This window comes from Portunus trituberculatus, chromosome 29 (genome assembly GCF_017591435.1).
Source record: "Portunus trituberculatus isolate SZX2019 chromosome 29, ASM1759143v1, whole genome shotgun sequence".
Lineage (NCBI taxonomy): Eukaryota > Metazoa > Arthropoda > Malacostraca > Decapoda > Portunidae > Portunus > Portunus trituberculatus.
The window spans coordinates 2,007,028-2,023,404 of NC_059283.1; the positions used below are offsets into that span (position 1 = coordinate 2,007,028).

Genomic DNA, 16,377 nt, shown 5'->3' on the forward strand with positions numbered 1-16,377 from the left:
AGGGAAATGGAAACTACAGTGGCGCTCTTCCCTTTAGGAGAACCAACATGCGAATCTCAATAGATATTATGCTTTGTGGTTAATTTACACCAAAGTATCGGTGGTTCGCTTCCCGCCGCTATCTGAGAGTCATAGGCGAACGGTAATGGGGTTCATAGTCTGGCCAATGGACCGGATCAAGCTTCGTTGTATCTGAGTTGGTTTTGTTTCGAAGTAAAGGGTGTTCCTGTGTGATGGTGCGGTGCTGAATGCTGCTAATGTGTATGTGTTTGCCTCATGTGTGCTCGTGTGTCCTTGTGTGCCCTTGTGTGTCTCGCCTCCGTGAAGGGAACGAGTGCAGGTACTGATGGAATAATGGAGTAAGTGTTTTGCTTCCTCACATATGAAATACCTTTTAGCATAAACATCATAAACCATATTTTACTATTCTGAATCATTAATGTTTTATTTGAATTCAGTGTTAATATTCTTACCCACACCTCGGCACTAAAACAAGGGAGCGTTTATTTATATTTATTCCTAAAACGAAAAAAAGAGTAAAAAAAATATCATGCAGCGTTAGTTTACTATTTCGTGGCAACTCATGAAACAGAAAACATTGCCATTTTTTCACCATTGTATTCCATATTATTTTAAGTCGAAGGGATTTCATGCTGGATTGGCAGTGCTGGTGGCCATGAATAGACTCGCAGTGAAGTAGACTGTGATGATGAAACGGTTGCAGTAGTTGTTAATTGCAGCATCTTGTTGCATACGCGACTCGTAATGAGAGGGGTGCAGGTTTTGTCTGCTGCCATTAGAGTATCGACAAAAAAATCAGAGATGAGGCAGCCAGATTTGGGATATAAATGAGGGTGATAGCAGCGTCCTCCCCCGCCCCCCTCCCCCACACGCCGAGGATTAAAGAGGGGAGGAGGGGGACAGGGGGAGGGCTGTCAGCATATGGTCTTCCTGGCACAATGGTCGGGGTGGGGGGCGAGTTTCCACATTTTTGTAATCATTGGCGAGGGAAATGACGTGGTGGTGGTAGTAGTGGTGGTGGTGGTGGTGATGGTGATGGTAGTGGGGGGGGTGTGGGCTCGCAGGTAACTCATGCAAGGCTTACCTGTGCCTTTTTTTGATGTTCGCGTTGTGGTGTTGACGCTCCCGTGCACCTCAGAGGGAAGAAACAACATATGCAACAACGTCAACTTTTTTGTAATACTTTTGTCTGAGCGATTCCCGCCTGTAATCCAGCTGCTGCTCGCCCGTGTGGGTGTGGTAAAGCGGATTTTTGCATTTTATTCACTTTTAGGTATTTGTTCGAATTGGTGGAGCGGCGCCCCCCTCCGGCGGCGAGAGATTACGGCGCCGCGGCCCCAAGCGTGGCGGTGAGGGCGCTGGGGCTGCACGCTGCCGCGCCGCCGTCGCCTCGCCACGACCGACGCTTCCTGCCGTCTCTTCCCGCATCACTAACTTAGCAATAGCGGGCAGTAGCACCAGTTTGTACATTTTTAATTAATGTATTCACTGGACTGTTCCTATCTCTCTCTTTCTCTGTGTGTCTCTCTCGCTCTTTCTCTCTTGCGCGATTTAATCTGTTTGCCAAACGGCCACTTCCCCCAGTTCTGCTCCATTCCCTCAGTTTTATTTTTCTTTTTTCGCCTCCGTTTGACCTCTCCCATGAGCCCGGGCTGCCCACCCGCCGCGCGATTCTCCCCTCAATGACCAACTAACTATCGCGGGGCTAGACTCGTCCTCTCTCTCCCTCGCCCATAGCGGAGACTCGCCACCCACCGCCGTGCCTCATTTTTCCTCTCCGCGACAATACCAGAGAAAGGAAGAGGGGGAAAAATACACAATGCTCCAAAAGTTTGAGCATGACTGTCAAGAGAGAGGGTTCCTGCGCCACGGAGAGAGCTACATCTAACTCTCCTGACGCGGCGCGAGGAGGCAATAATCACAAGCACCAGATACGCAGAATAATGTATAGAATCACACACCCTCGTCTTGCAAATCGCCTGCGTGCGTGTAATTTTGTGCTTTTGATTGGAATGCATTCGTGTGCATCGCATAATCACATACATCTCAAACTTTGCACATAACACGCCAGGGGTCAGGACAATCGCAGGAACCCACTGTTTTGTTGGCAGTTGTGAAATGTATAACCGAATGTTTTAGCGGCGCCCGACATACTCAGCCCTCGAGTATGTCCTCAGCCGAGCGGAAAGGTGTTGTGGGGGAATATATGTTGAAGGTCGGACAGCGGCGGAGCGGTGAGGGCGGCGGCTACTGGGCCTGGCTGGGGTAGAAGAGAGAGAGAACCAGAGTACGAGAGGGAGAGAGAGAGAGAGAGAGCACCAGAGAGCCAGAGAACCAGGAGGAGGGAACTGCGAGCTGGGGTGAGGAGGTGAGTAAGATAAAATAGGAAAGCTGGGGAGTGAGAATTCGCGGTAAAGCGACTAGGGAGGAGAAGAAGAGGGGGAGAATGAATGTTACTGGGGGAGAGATTTACGACTTAAGGGAAGCTGGGGTGAAAAGGCGTGTAAGATGAAATAGGAAGGAAGCTGGAGAGAGAGAGAGAGAGAGAGAGAGAGAGAGAGAGAGAGAGAGAGAGAGAGAGAGAGAGAGAGAGAGAGAGAGAGAGAGAGAGAGAGAGAGAGAGAGAGAGAGAGAGAGAGAGAGAGAGAAGGGGTGAGATGAGGAATAGGAGAACTCGAGTGAGAAAAAAGGAAAATTTAGGAGGTGGAGAAGCGACAGAATGAAGAAGTTGCAAGGAAGAAGTAAGGATGAGGGATGTAAGGGAGGGAAGGAGATTGAATAAAGACGTGGAAGAAATACAGGAAACGAAGGAGGAAAATAGATAAAGGGGGCGAGAAACAAGAAGTAGAGAGGACGAAGAAGGAGAATAAGGAGTAAAGAGAGACTATGGAGAGATAAGAAGCTCTAAGGCAACTGTGATGGAAAGATGAACGTCTCAGAAAAACAAACAGACCCCAAAAGAAGGACGGTCACCATAAACACTTCACTTTTCAACGCGGCGCCTCGGAGGCAATTTAAGGCGACAAAAAAAAAAAAAAAAAAAAATAGAAATTATGAGACACTCCATACAAACAAGAGCCTTAAAACTCTTCCCTAGCGTCACCTTTCCGTTTCTCGTTCTCACCTGCCCCGTGATGATTATGCCGACAGGTGAAGGCTCCCCTGCTTACCCTCAGCCACCATCGCTCAATACTAATAATGATCAGCAAAGTAAGAAGGAAGAAAAAAAAAGTGAGGCGGTATTAGGCGGAAAAGATTGTGGTGTAAGAGGCGGAGGGAGACGGGGTACCTGGCGGGGAAAGTCATTAAGTACTGCCACCGGTCCTCGCTAATTAACTCAATTAATTAAGAGTCTTTTTAATTTTCCTGCTTCGTGTAAGCTTGGCCGTTCGTCAATTGAGCGGCCGGAGCGGGACCTACTCCATTGTCCGCCCACATAAGAAGGGAAGTCCCGGGGAAGGCAGCGGGAGGTAGGCCTTAGCGACACACCCCTCACACCTCTCTCGTCCTCGCCGCCCGATGCGTGAAGGAAATATATTTATTTAATGAGGAATATTCGCGGCTTCTTCCTCTAAAACCATCCCAGAGTCTGACTTGCTTAACCCCCACAGAGAGAGAGAGAGAGAGAGAGAGAGAGAGAGAGAGAGAGAGAGAGAGAGAGAGAGAGAGACTATCACCTCTACTAAGATAAAGATTACGTAAAACAAATCAAATAGAAAAGGAAACTTGTATAATTTCTATAATCATATTGAGAGAGAGAGAGAGAGAGAGAGAGAGAGAGAGAGAGAGAGAGAGAGAGAGAGAGAGAGAGAGAGAGAGAGAGAGAGAGAGAGAGAGAGAGAGAGAGAGAGAGAGAGAGAGAGAGAGAGAGAGAGAGAGAGAGAGAGAGAGAGAGTTTTATCGTTGTTTTAATCAGGGTTATGTCTCAATGAGTATAAACATTTTGATATTTGCTATATTATGAATAAAACAGACTGACACAATTAAGTAAACAGCAGACATATGAATAACACAGATTCAACAACAGCTTCCCCTGATGCCAAACTATTTATTATTATTATTATTATTATTATTATTATTATTATTATTATTATTATTATTATTATTATCATTATTATTATTATTATTATTATTATTATTATTATTATTATTTCTATTATTATTATTATTATTATTATTATTATTATTATTATTATTATTATTATTATTATTATTATTATTATTATTATTATTATTATTATTATTATTATTATTATTATTATCATCATCATCATCATTATTATTATTATTATTATTATTATTATTATTATTATTATTATTATTATTATTATTAGTAGTAGTAGTAGTAGTAGTAGTAGTAGTAGTAGTAGTAGTAGTAGTAATAATAATAGTAGTAGTATTATGTTTATTCTTGACCCCTTCACTACTGGGACGCATTTTTTACCATGAGTTTTGGATATGATTGGACGATTTTATTTAGATTAAAAAGGTGAGAAGATTAATGGCCAATGTTCACAATTTTAATCCCATCATAGGTATCAGAAACTGTATAAAATCACCAAATAGTAAGCAGAGTGAACATGGAGACATAAATCGATACACTATCTTCCTTAGTTCTTTTTGAAGTAACCTAACAATCTTAGCTAGTAGAAAGGTAAAACTAAAAAAAGAATTAGTCATATTTTTCTTTCCCACCATTCGTTGTTTCACTCTTCATTTTCATCTTATTTTTCTTCCCTCCTCCAGACAACAAGTGAGATACAGTCTTTCTTCCGCCTCTTCCTCCTCCTCCTCCTCTTCCTCCTCTTCCTCATCCTCCTCCTGCTCCTGCTCCTGCTCCTGCTCCTGCTCCTGCTCCTGCTCCTACTCTTGCTTCTGCTCTTGCTCTTGCTCTTGCTCTTGCTCCTCCTCCTCCTCCTCCTCCTCCTCCTCCTCCTCCTCCTCCTCCTCCTCCTCCTCCTCCTCCTCATCTTTGTCCTTTTTCTTTCTCATCTTCAGCCTCCCTATCTCTCCCATACCCTTCTCCTTCTCCTCCTTTCTTTTCCTCTTTCAGACAGTTAAGGTATCCTACATTTCCCCCCCACACCTCCTCCTCCTCCTCCTCCTCCTTTGTTTCTTCCTTTCCTCTCTTCGTTCTTTATTCATCTTGGGAAAGTATCTTGTAGGTCTAACAGCCTCCTCTTCTTTCTCTTCTTCTTTCGTCTTCTTCTCTTCCTTGTCTTCTTCCTTCACTCAGGCTTGGGGGGGAGGGGCACTGAAGGAGGTTGGGGGAAGGAATGGGGGGTGGAAGCCTTGGTAGAGGCGGTCATCAGCTTCCTCGTATTCTCGTGAGACTCAACCAATCAGCTTCTTGTTATTCACCAGAGGGCTCGAGCCAATATACGTTGTTATGGGAAAACATCGTCCAATCGACGCTCAAACTCTCCCTCCTGCCCCCCACCCGCCTCTCTCCCTTCGTCCCTCCCTCCCCCTTTCCTCCCTCCAACTCGCTAATCTCAATTCTCATTTTTTTTTCTCCCTCTCCATCGCTTCCCGTGATGTCAGGTGTTTTAAGGCAGGTGTTAGTGGGTGCTCGCTAATCAGGGGAGTTTAGAACGTTTTGGTAGTGGTCGTGACCTCAATTAACGTATGGATTCGATTGATGCTTCGTGTGTTTTCCTCCTGGTTCAGTTTTTTAATTTGGTTTTTTTTTTTTTTAAGCTTCGCGGCGGTTCGTCTCGATGCTTCACTGTACCAGAATTCTGACTCAGTGGCTTTCCGTTTTCTTTGCTTGTCTGCTCAGGTCTCCCTCTATGATGGATGTATTCACTGATGTCTATCTTCGGTTCATATTATGCTAAGTAGGTTGAATTCTCAGATCGTTAATTTTCTTCTCGCACACATACATCATCTGTCAACTTTCGTATCATTGTTGCGAAAAGCTGCTTCATATTTTTGCTTTTATATTCCAGAGTGTGAGAAGCTGTAGAGTGATGGACAAGCAACACAAGCAGACCACAAAGTACGTGTCTCTCTCTCTCTCTCTCTCTCTCTCTCTCTCTCTCTCTCTCTCTCTCTCTCTCTCTCTCTCTCTCTCTCTTCTTTTTTTTGCTTTTTCCTTCTTTCTTTCTTTCTCTCATTAATGAATACAGACTAGTGTAAAGTAAGGATTAATAGTACGTAATGCTCTTTTTAATATCGTCTCATCTTTATACATTAATTGACATAACATCATAGTTTTCTTGAGTGTCGCATAGCATCAAATCAGCCACAATTCTCTATTTAACCATTTGACTTTTGATAATACAACTTTTTATATTTTTCCACTAATCTCTTTAAAAACCAGATTTCTGTAACTAGCAAAAATTAACTTAACTTTTTTTTTTTTTACATCAATACGGCTTTTTATATTTCTTTTCCACTAATCTTTTTGAAAACCGTATTTCTGTAACTATCAAAAATTAACTTAACTTTTTTTCCATGTCCATCTAGATCATGTATTACTGTGATAATTTTAACAAACACAGCTCCAATATTAAAAAGATTAGTTGTCGCTACAGCTGGTCATCCTTCTTCAGCTAATTCCTTCCTTTTACAAGCATATCCTCTTTCACTACCTCCATAAACGTCTTCAGTATACACTGCTTTATTCAGCAGATATAATACCATAAACACTGAAGAATATCAACTGTTCCATCATTCCTTAACATTCTTACCTTGACATTTGTTTACGATTAGACCATTTTATTGACATTAGGAAGGGTCTATGGAGGTCAGAAGATTAATGACCACAGTTTTCACTATTTCAATTACTGGAACACATTTTAACCTTGACATTTGTTTACGATTAGACCATTTTATTGACATTACGAAGAGTCTAATGAGGTCAGAAGATTAATGACCACAGTTTTCACTATTTCAATCCCCCACATGAATTTCTGATGTTGTATAAGATCACCAAATAGTAAGTAGAATGAATGTGGAAACGCGTCATGGTACTGAAGTAGTTAAAAGATAAACTATTCCAGTTTTACTTATGCTGTCAGTAACTTCTTTCGAAACTAACACTGCTACATCAAATTTGAGGAGCAGCCGTGGCAGTACAAACGGTGAAGTAAAGGGTAGTGTGCTGGTTTGCTGTTCTCTCTCTCATGTGTTTTGTAATCCTGTCTTTCATAAGGTGGTTTTGTTTTTCAGCGTAAATACGAGTGATATGTAAATGTATCCCTACTGGTTTATGGTGACGTGGATTCCCTTAATTTCCATGTGAATCATGTGGGTTTTTGTGATGGTTGTTTATGGTTTTGGCTATTCTATATTGCTCGGTCACTGTTTTGCAAGCCGAAGCGAAGTGTTGGATAGATAGAGTGAGGGATAGTGTTACGGAATGTGCTTATCTCTCGCTACCATCATTACCACCATCTTCACCACCACCATCATTCAGTATCACCATCACCATCTGTTTCATCGTCACTATCACAACAACTATAACTACTACAACTGCTACTGCTACTGCTACTGCTACTGCTACTGCTACTGCTACTGCTACTGCTACTACTACTACTACTACTACTACTACTACTACTACTACTACTACTACTACTACTACTACTTGTCCTTTTACTACATTTTGTATCACTCATTAATTATTACCTTTCTCTCTACTTACCATTATAAAAAGTTGAAAGATACACACACACACACACACACACACACACACACACACACACACACACACACACACACACACACACACACTCTCTCTCTCTCTCTCTCTTTTACTCCCCTTGCGTTTCCACCACCACCACCACCACCACCACCACCACCACGAAGCCATCCCACTCTCTCCGTTAGTCAAGCTGGAATTAAAACAAACTACCACAGGGAAAGAAGATGAAAGAAAAAAAAAACACTGGGAACTAATTTTTTTGCGCATTATTCTCTTGTTTATTTGCTCCTGGCGATGTTACGAAACCTTGCTATTGTTTTGATAAGTAACTGTAGATTGCGTGACAAGAGATACACAGCTGAGATTTATGTTTATGGAAGGGAATACATCTTACTTGGAATATGAATGAGAGGAAACGTCAGCAGGGGAGAGAGAGAGAGAGAGAGAGAGAGAGAGAGAGAGAGAGAGAGAGAGAGAGAGAGAGAGAGAGAGAGGAGAGGGAGAGAGAGGAAGGGCGGGCGGTGAGGGAAGTGAGAGAGGAAGAAAGAAATTACGAGTAAAGAAAGGGATAGAGTGAGATTTATAAGCAGGAGTACGAGGTGTCTATACCCACGACGGGAGGAGTGAAGGAGAGGAGAGGAGAGGAAAGGAGAGTAGAGGAGTGAAGGAAACGAAAACGAGGAAACGTACATGGGTAGAAACGTTGAATATATTGAATACTGTATAAAACAACCATAAGTGAAAGAAAAAAATAGAAAAACGTTTATACATGTATCATATAAGAAGTAGTATATATAAAAGAAAGAGAAAAAAAACGTTGATTAATAAAAAAAAAGAAAGCTAAAACATATAATGAAAAAAAAGAAAGCTAAAACATATCAATGAAGAGTAAAGAGGAGGAAAGGAAAGGAACGCAAAAAGTGCATGAAGGTAGAAAATTTTGGGTGTTATGTAAGGAAAAGAAAAGAAAAGAAATAAATGATAAGAGAAAGGATGAAAAATAGTAGAAAAGGAAAGATAAGAAAAATAATTGATAAAGCAAGGATGAAAAGTGGTAAAGAAGGGAAAAAAAGAAAAAAAGAAAAGAAGAAAATTGGAGGTAGATAGGTTAGAAATAATTGAATAATAAGTAAGAAGGAAAGAGAAGAAAGATGAAGGATAGATAAAACGAAAAAAAAATATATATAAGAACAAAAAGAAAATGAAGTAAACGTAGAAAAGGCATGATAAATTTGAGAGAATAATAGATAAAAAGTTAAATAAAGGTAAAATATAACTAGAAGAGATAAATAATGAAATAAAACAAAAAAAATAAATAAACTGAAGGAAGCACAGGAATAAATAAAGAATAAAAAGAGAATAGACGCGCTAGAATATGTATTAAAAAAAAAAAACAGAAACGGAAAACAGAGAAAAGAAAAAAAATAGATGACGGGAAAAGGAAATTAACGAAAGATACAAAGTTACAAAGGATAAATGAAGGAATAGATAAAATATAACAGTAAATGTAAAGGAGTGAAATAATAGTGAAGAAATGAAGTTTCCAAAGATAAATAAATGGATAGATAGATAAGATACCATAGTGAATGTGAAGGAGGAGAAAGAAAGTGAAGATACGAAGTCAAAAAAGATTAAAAAAAAGGATAGATAAGCAATTGTAAAGGAGGAAAAATAAATAATGTAAAAATATAAAAAGAATATAAAAAAAGTGCCAGAAAAAAAAATAGACACAAGATAAAACAGACTGAAGAATAAGGTAATGAAACTGATAGACAGAAAGGCAAATAGGGATAAGTAGATGTTAGATAAAAAAAAAGAAGGAAAATTATATGCTAGAACAAATGGAAGGGAGGTAGATAGGGAGATCAGGAGGCATAAAGTGAAAACGAAGGAAAAAAAAATATAGAACTGAGAGGAAAAACTAGAAGAAATGGAAGAAAAATAGATAGGGAGAACAGGAGGCATGAAGTGAAAACGAAGGAAAAAAGCTATAGAACTGAGAGAAAAGATAGATAGGAAGAATAGATGTAAGGGAGAGGATGAGAGAATACAGGAGAGAGAGAGAGAGTGTGAGAGAGAGAGAGAGAGAGTGGAGGTGTGGGGTAGTGTGATGGCGAGGGGAAGGGCGGATGTGTAAAGTTTGATGAAGGTAAGTCTGGGAGAAGTTGGGGAGGAGAGGGAGGAGGATGGGAGGCAACAAGGGTGGGATCCTTTACCGTACTGATTAAATACCTTCCTCAGGCAGGAGCCAATACCTTCTTAAGAGGTTTTGATCCTGTATTATTAGCGCGTGTTCGATACCTCATTATACCGGCCAACTTTGGGTCAGAAAAATACTTAAGATGGGATTTGAGACTCGGGCCAAGGGAGACTCTGCAGCCGTAGCCCAGCCACCTCAGCCGTGACCTTAGACGCGGCGACACGTGGCGGTAGTAGTGGCGGTGGCGAGGCGCTGCGGGATGAACAGGTCGCAATGATGCAGGGCGCTGGGTGAAGGGAAATTAGGTGGGAGGAATGAGTGCATCGTTTTGAGGTTCGTGTGTGTGTGTGTGTGTGTGTGTGTGTGTGTGTGTGTGTGTGTGTGTGTGTGTGTGTGTGTGTGTGTGAGGTTGACAGGTTTACAGTGGTGATGGACTGAGGTGACTGAAGGCAAAGGAAACTGAGAGGAATGATTCGATTGGTTTAAAATTACAATGGAGTTATGTGTGAGACTGACAGATTTGCAGTAGTGATAGATAGAGGAGACTAAAAGCAAATGAAACTTAAGTGTGGGGAACGAGTAGATTGTTATAAAAGCACAGTAGAGTTATGTGTGAGATTGACAAGTTTGCAGTGGTGATAGATGAGGGAGACTAAAAGGAAATGAATCTTAAGTGGGAGGAACGAGTAAATAAAAGTACAGTAGAGGTATGTGTGAGATTGATAGGTTTGCAGTGGTGATGGATGGAGGTAAGGAAAGACAGATTTAAAATAGACAAAGTAATAATGAAGTTGATGAGATATGACTTAGAATGTGTAAATACAAGGACAAAACACAGGTTGGTAGATGTAATAACCGATTGATTGGGTGATTCTGAAGCGCTACAGCAACTGAGTCGGATATTCTCGTGTGGTGAAAGTGAAATGGATAAGGAAAGGAAGGAAGAATAAGTACTGGTAAAATTATCTGGAGATTTTTAACAGTACAAGCATGAGGCGGCGAGAAATACTTCGGTAGCATGATACTTTTTCATTGGGTGAAGACAGTTACTGAGAATTGAGATGGAGCAAATAGATAAGGTGTTTATAAGTACAGGTCAGTGTATTTTAAACTAGATAAAAAAAAGGCGAGCGAACAGATAGCACTAAATATACCTGTATTCCTGAAGGACGCGAGGGTGACATGGATCTTGCGACATTTGAGAAGTAAGTTGATTGTGCCTAGAAGTAATTTTGATACAAGTGCATAGCGAACTAGAAGCAAGCAAGAGGACAGTTAGCATGTATTTTCCTCGTATTCCCGAAGGAAGCGAGGTTGGCACAGAAGGAGGTCTTGGTATATTTTCCTTAATGAGTTGTAGGACGCATCAGTGTGAGGTGTTTCTGGAACGTCTCTGTCCCTTTGATGGTAGAGACTTTCTGTGAGTGTCTCCAGGACGGGGCCGGAGTTCAGGAAGTCTGCAGCAAAGACTCGTTGTGGGGGAAGAAAATATGGGTGTGAACTGACATTCCTCCGTACCAGAAGGAGACGAGGCGACGACAACAACCCAACAATGCCTCCTTCCTTTGTTGCAATTTGCGCATAAACTCATTTCAACAGTTGGATTGTCATTTTTGGTTAAACTTCGATCCCGGCAAAGCAGTCAAAGGTATTTAATCAAACTTGTTCCCCCTGGGTTTTGAGTGACTAGGAAAGTCGAGTGTTCCTATTTTTTCCTCTCACAACCCAACCACGCATCTAGAATTTCATTTGTTGGCTTCCTGATTAGCGAAAGTTGCTAAGTTTGCCAATTACGTGATACTTGATCAAAGCTATTGTGCGTGCGCCCTTGCTGAACCTGTCCGGATTGTAGCTGTGGCTTGGGCGTCGTCTTAAAGCCACCATGATGTATCGCACGGACGCATTCGAACACACTAACCCATTACGAACCAAAATCATTACGAACACTAATACGAAACATCTCACACGAAGCTCATTCAGTCTTTTCATTACGTGTCCCTCACTTCAGTAATGGCGCAAGGACACGAGTTCGAAGTTCCGGGATTAGTCTGTACAGTGGGACTAATTATGTGTGTGTTTGGAGGTCTGAATGTGGGCAGGTGTTTTTTTTTTTCATGTGTGTATGTAAGTTGATGTATTGAGGGTCCGATTTAGTGATGTATGGGAGGGAAACGTGATGGGCGAGGTGAACGAGAGAGAGAGAGAGAGAGAGAGAGAGAGAGAGAGAGAGAGAGAGAGAGAGAGAGAGAGAGAGAGAGAGAGATGTAACTATTTTTTTCTATTTATCACAGGGATTTAGAAGTGTTTAGTCAATGTTTGTATAGAGTCACATAAAAAAGAGAGAAATGAAAACATGACTGATAGAGACTCAGAGAGAGAGAGAGAGAGAGAGAGAGAGAGAGAGAGAGAGAGAGAGAGAGAGAGAGAGAGAGAGAGAGAGAGAGAAAACACACGTGTCCTCCTTTCAACCAGAAGTCACCTGAGAGGAAGAGACGAACCATACTTGACAACACACACACACACACACACACACACACACACACACACACACACACACACACACACACACACACACACACACACACACCTGTTAAAACCCGCGCCTGTGTTGACTTCCCGGTGATTTTTCCAGCCATTCGTTGCTAATGTCAAACTTTTCGGACTTTAGCGCGCCTTTTGCTCTGTCTAAGCCGAGGAGGAGGAGTTCCCGCCGCCTTCCCCGTCGGATCTGTCATCTTAACGTCTCGTGATGGGCACTGCCTGAGAGACGCCTAATGCACGCCAAATATATTCAACACGCCACCTACTTGTTTTGATAAGACGTGTTTCTATCCTGCGTGGGTGTTGATGGGTTTGTGTTGTTGTTAGTTTTTTTGTCTTCGTTCTTTGTGGTGTTGAGGGGAAAAACGATGGAGGGAGGGAAGCCAAGGTGAGATGAGGGGAGGAGAGAGGAGGTGAGGGGTGATCCTGTCTCCCCCTTCACTCCCCTCGACATAAACCACTAGCCTGGCTCCGTAATCCTTCGCTGCCACCACCATCACCACTACCACCATCACCACCACCACCACCACCACCACCACCACCACCACCACCACCACCACCACCACCACCACCACCACCTTTGTTTTACCTTTCTCATTCTATTCAGAGTCAACCTTTCCTTGTACTGAATCTAAGGAGTGTGGAAACATTGATTTTTAACCCAGTGATTGCTTGTGATAGTGTGATTCGTCTTACTTCATTCAAATAAGTCTTCACGAATAAACTGAGGGAAGATCAAACTCCTAGTGTTATAATAGTTTTGGGTCTTGGTCACTTATTTTGGTGTCAGTTTTGTGTTTTGAAGTTGGGCTCTGAAGTTGTACGAGATTGTTGTGTTTCTGTATATCTGTCAGTCAGTCAATTAGTTAGTGAATCAGTGTCTATATATCTATTTATATATTCATCTGTTTATCCAACTAACTGTCTATCTGTTTACATGTCTATCTGTCTATCTATCTTTATCTTTTTACTATTTATATATCTTAATGTGGAGAGAACAAGTGCCAGATGGTAGCGCGGACAAACAAATATGTAAAACAGTGTAAAATAGTGCCACTTTGCACCTGATGTCTGGCACGTCTCTGTCTCATTAACTAACTAACAAACTGCTAAAATAAGGCGTCTCATTACCTTCATCCGGGACACCGCTGCTCCGCCTCGAAATATTAAAGTGTCAGCTAATTGATTGCTATATAACAAGGCGCCGGTAATTAACTCCATAATCAAGTAGAGGCCTCAGGGAAAACATTAAAGTAAAAATGGGGTGTATATATATTTTTCCTGATGTATTACACGTAGATCCTTACTTTACCTTACTTAGTTCTTTGTCTCTTTAATACACATGCCTTAGGAATAACAATGAAGGTTGTCTGTATTTTGTTTGAGGTACATAATGTTTCGTGTATTTGATTGAACTTGATTTTACCTCACCTTACCTAACCTAACCTAACCTTACCTAACCTTACCTAACCTTACCTAACCTTACCTTACCTTACCTGACCAAACCAAACAAAACTTGCACACTTTCTTTGTCCTTATGATACCTGGACAGCGGCTGGTTTGGGTGCAATAAATCAAGGGGTTTTATTGTTTTATATATATCGTAGTTCTGTAACAGTGGTGCATTTCCTTAACCGCCAGCTGTCAATATCCATCACTGTGGAGCGTTCGCGGACACATTCCCTCGCTGAACGATATCACTGAATCGTTCTCGTTCGTCTCTCTCCGATTTTTCAAACTCCAAAATTTAATGTCTTTTTTTTTTATGTATATATAATTTCAACTTTATTGATGTGGTTTCGGGGTTTCTGATTTCACTCCTGTTTTTGCCGGGGTGAACTGCATGTGTATGTGTGTGTGTGTGTGTGTGTGTGTGTGTGTGTGTGTGTGTGAGAGAGAGGGTGTGACTGGTTCAGAGGTTAAGTTAAGAGGAGGTTATTGTAGACACGACAGTCTCTCATCCGTCACACTTTATTCCGCGATCATTGTGTTCCGTGACTCAGCGGCTCTTGTTCTTACTCCCGATGCTTACTGCTGTGACTCTCTTTGTCGTGTTGCGAGGCGGCGTGCGTCCCCTGCGTGTTGCGAGGCTGTTATGGGTGACTTAATAGATCGTTAGCGAGTTTTTACGTGCATTTTTACCATCGCGGTGTTTGGTAATCGTGGCGAAGGGAAAGTACTGGTGTTTTCCTCATCAAGGACGTGAGATGACTTGGTGTACTGGTGCTGTGGTGGTGTGGTGCTGTGGTGGTTTTACAGCGGCGCTCTCACCAGCTATGAAGAACCAGTGTCTCTTCGCACCTATATATCGGGAATCTATAATTAACTCACCTGGCTTGTCTTTTTAACAATAGGTAAGAGGTTGTCGGGTAGAGTTAACAGTACGCCTACTTTAGTGTGCGATTCTTGTGTGTGTGTGTGTGTGTGTGTGTGCGTGTGTGGTGTAGGCTTTCTTACCGACGTGTTTGTGGTGTTTGTTTTTCGATATTTTCAAGATATTTTTGTGGCCGAAGACAGGGATGATCTAGAGGCTGCGGCTAAAACTGGGCGGCCTCACCTTTGAGCTTCACCTGAGAACGTGAGTGTGGCGTCCGTGGCTGTCGCGTTAGTGTCAACAGAGCTCCGAGCGGCGGATGGGGGGAGGCGAGGGAGGCGGCACTCTGGACGCTGCTGCCCTCTGTCGTCGCGCCTCCAAAGCTGCTCCATCTCTCCCTCTCACACTTCCTCGCTCCTCTACCACTTTCTTGCACAGCTGTCATGGTATCTAAGCGTCCTTCGGAATTTCCTTGAAGTTATTTAATAAGACAATGTATATCGGGGCATCTTTTTCCATTACCTGACGAATGTACTGAGGCGAGAAAACGGCCTCAGAAACTGCTGGATTTTCCGTGGCGCGAAGTGAAAAGTTGGAATTATTGTTTGGACGAAGCTCGCGAATATTTTGTTTTTGCTGATTTTTGCTCGTCAGCTCGACTTGGGCTGTTGGTGGACTATTACCAGAGTTCATCGGCTCCTAAGAATCGACCGCCGGCCCGCCACACTGCTACACGCGGGACACGGCGGCAAAAACACGGCATTCCAGCGTATTGAGTTAACTTTAATCGAATGACTTATCTTTGGACCTCATAACGGTAATGATAATGATTATTTGCACGTGCACGCTATCAACGCTGTGTGTGTGTGTGTGTGTGTGTGTGTGTGTGTGTGTGTGTGTGTGTGTGTGTGTGTGTGTGTGTGTGTGTGTGTGTGTGTGTTGACATGTTTGTGTGTGCAGGATCGAGGCGATGTGTACAGAGGCTTTGTTGACAAGCGGCAGGACGTCTTCGGCTCAACCCTGCCTGGAGGCGCTGGGCCGCTCGTGGTCAAGTGCCCGGGCGCCGACTCACGCTGCAGAGACCAGCTGTTGCGGGCTTCTGGCGACGAGGGGGAGACGTACACCGCTCCTGAAGGGGAAGCGGATGGTGATGGGAAGGAAGCTATGACACGGAATAGGTTGTGACTGATGTGTTTTTCGGTCACATCCAATCTGGAGACAAATCAGAGAAAAAGGAACAGCTCGAAGGAGGAATGAGTTATGGAGAAAGAGAAACTGATAGGGTGTTATATTATGTTATTAGTAAATTCATATGTAAGAGTAGGGAAGATATGTAAAAATTATTCAATTATTCCCGAATTTCTAAACTCTACGGATATAAGAATACAGATAAAACTACTACTATACGTCTGCTCTCGATTGAAAGGAAAGGAAGAAGAAAAATGATATAGATTGACGGCCTTATAGCTTATAGAAATAAGAACACATAGAAATTACTTCATCTTTATTAGAACCATATAATACTACGGATACAAGGGTATAGATAAATAAATAAAATATGAAGGCATCGTAATACCAGAAAAAGCAGCGTCACATAACACGGATGACAGATAAATAAGAAAAAAATGTTAATATCTCGAAGGTGAAAAAAAC

At 42.2% G+C, this 16,377-nt stretch overlaps 1 long non-coding RNA gene across 1 annotated transcript in view; it reads left to right on the forward strand.

Annotated features, from left to right (window-relative positions):
* The first annotated feature begins 225 nt into the window (after window positions 1–225).
* Window positions 226–16,377, forward strand: part of LOC123510539 — a 59,274-nt gene continuing 43,122 nt past the window's right edge. The window contains exons 1-2 of the long non-coding RNA XR_006676538.1: window positions 226–359; window positions 5,973–6,022. This is a non-coding gene — a long non-coding RNA (uncharacterized LOC123510539). The remainder of the gene's footprint in view (window positions 360–5,972; window positions 6,023–16,377) is intronic.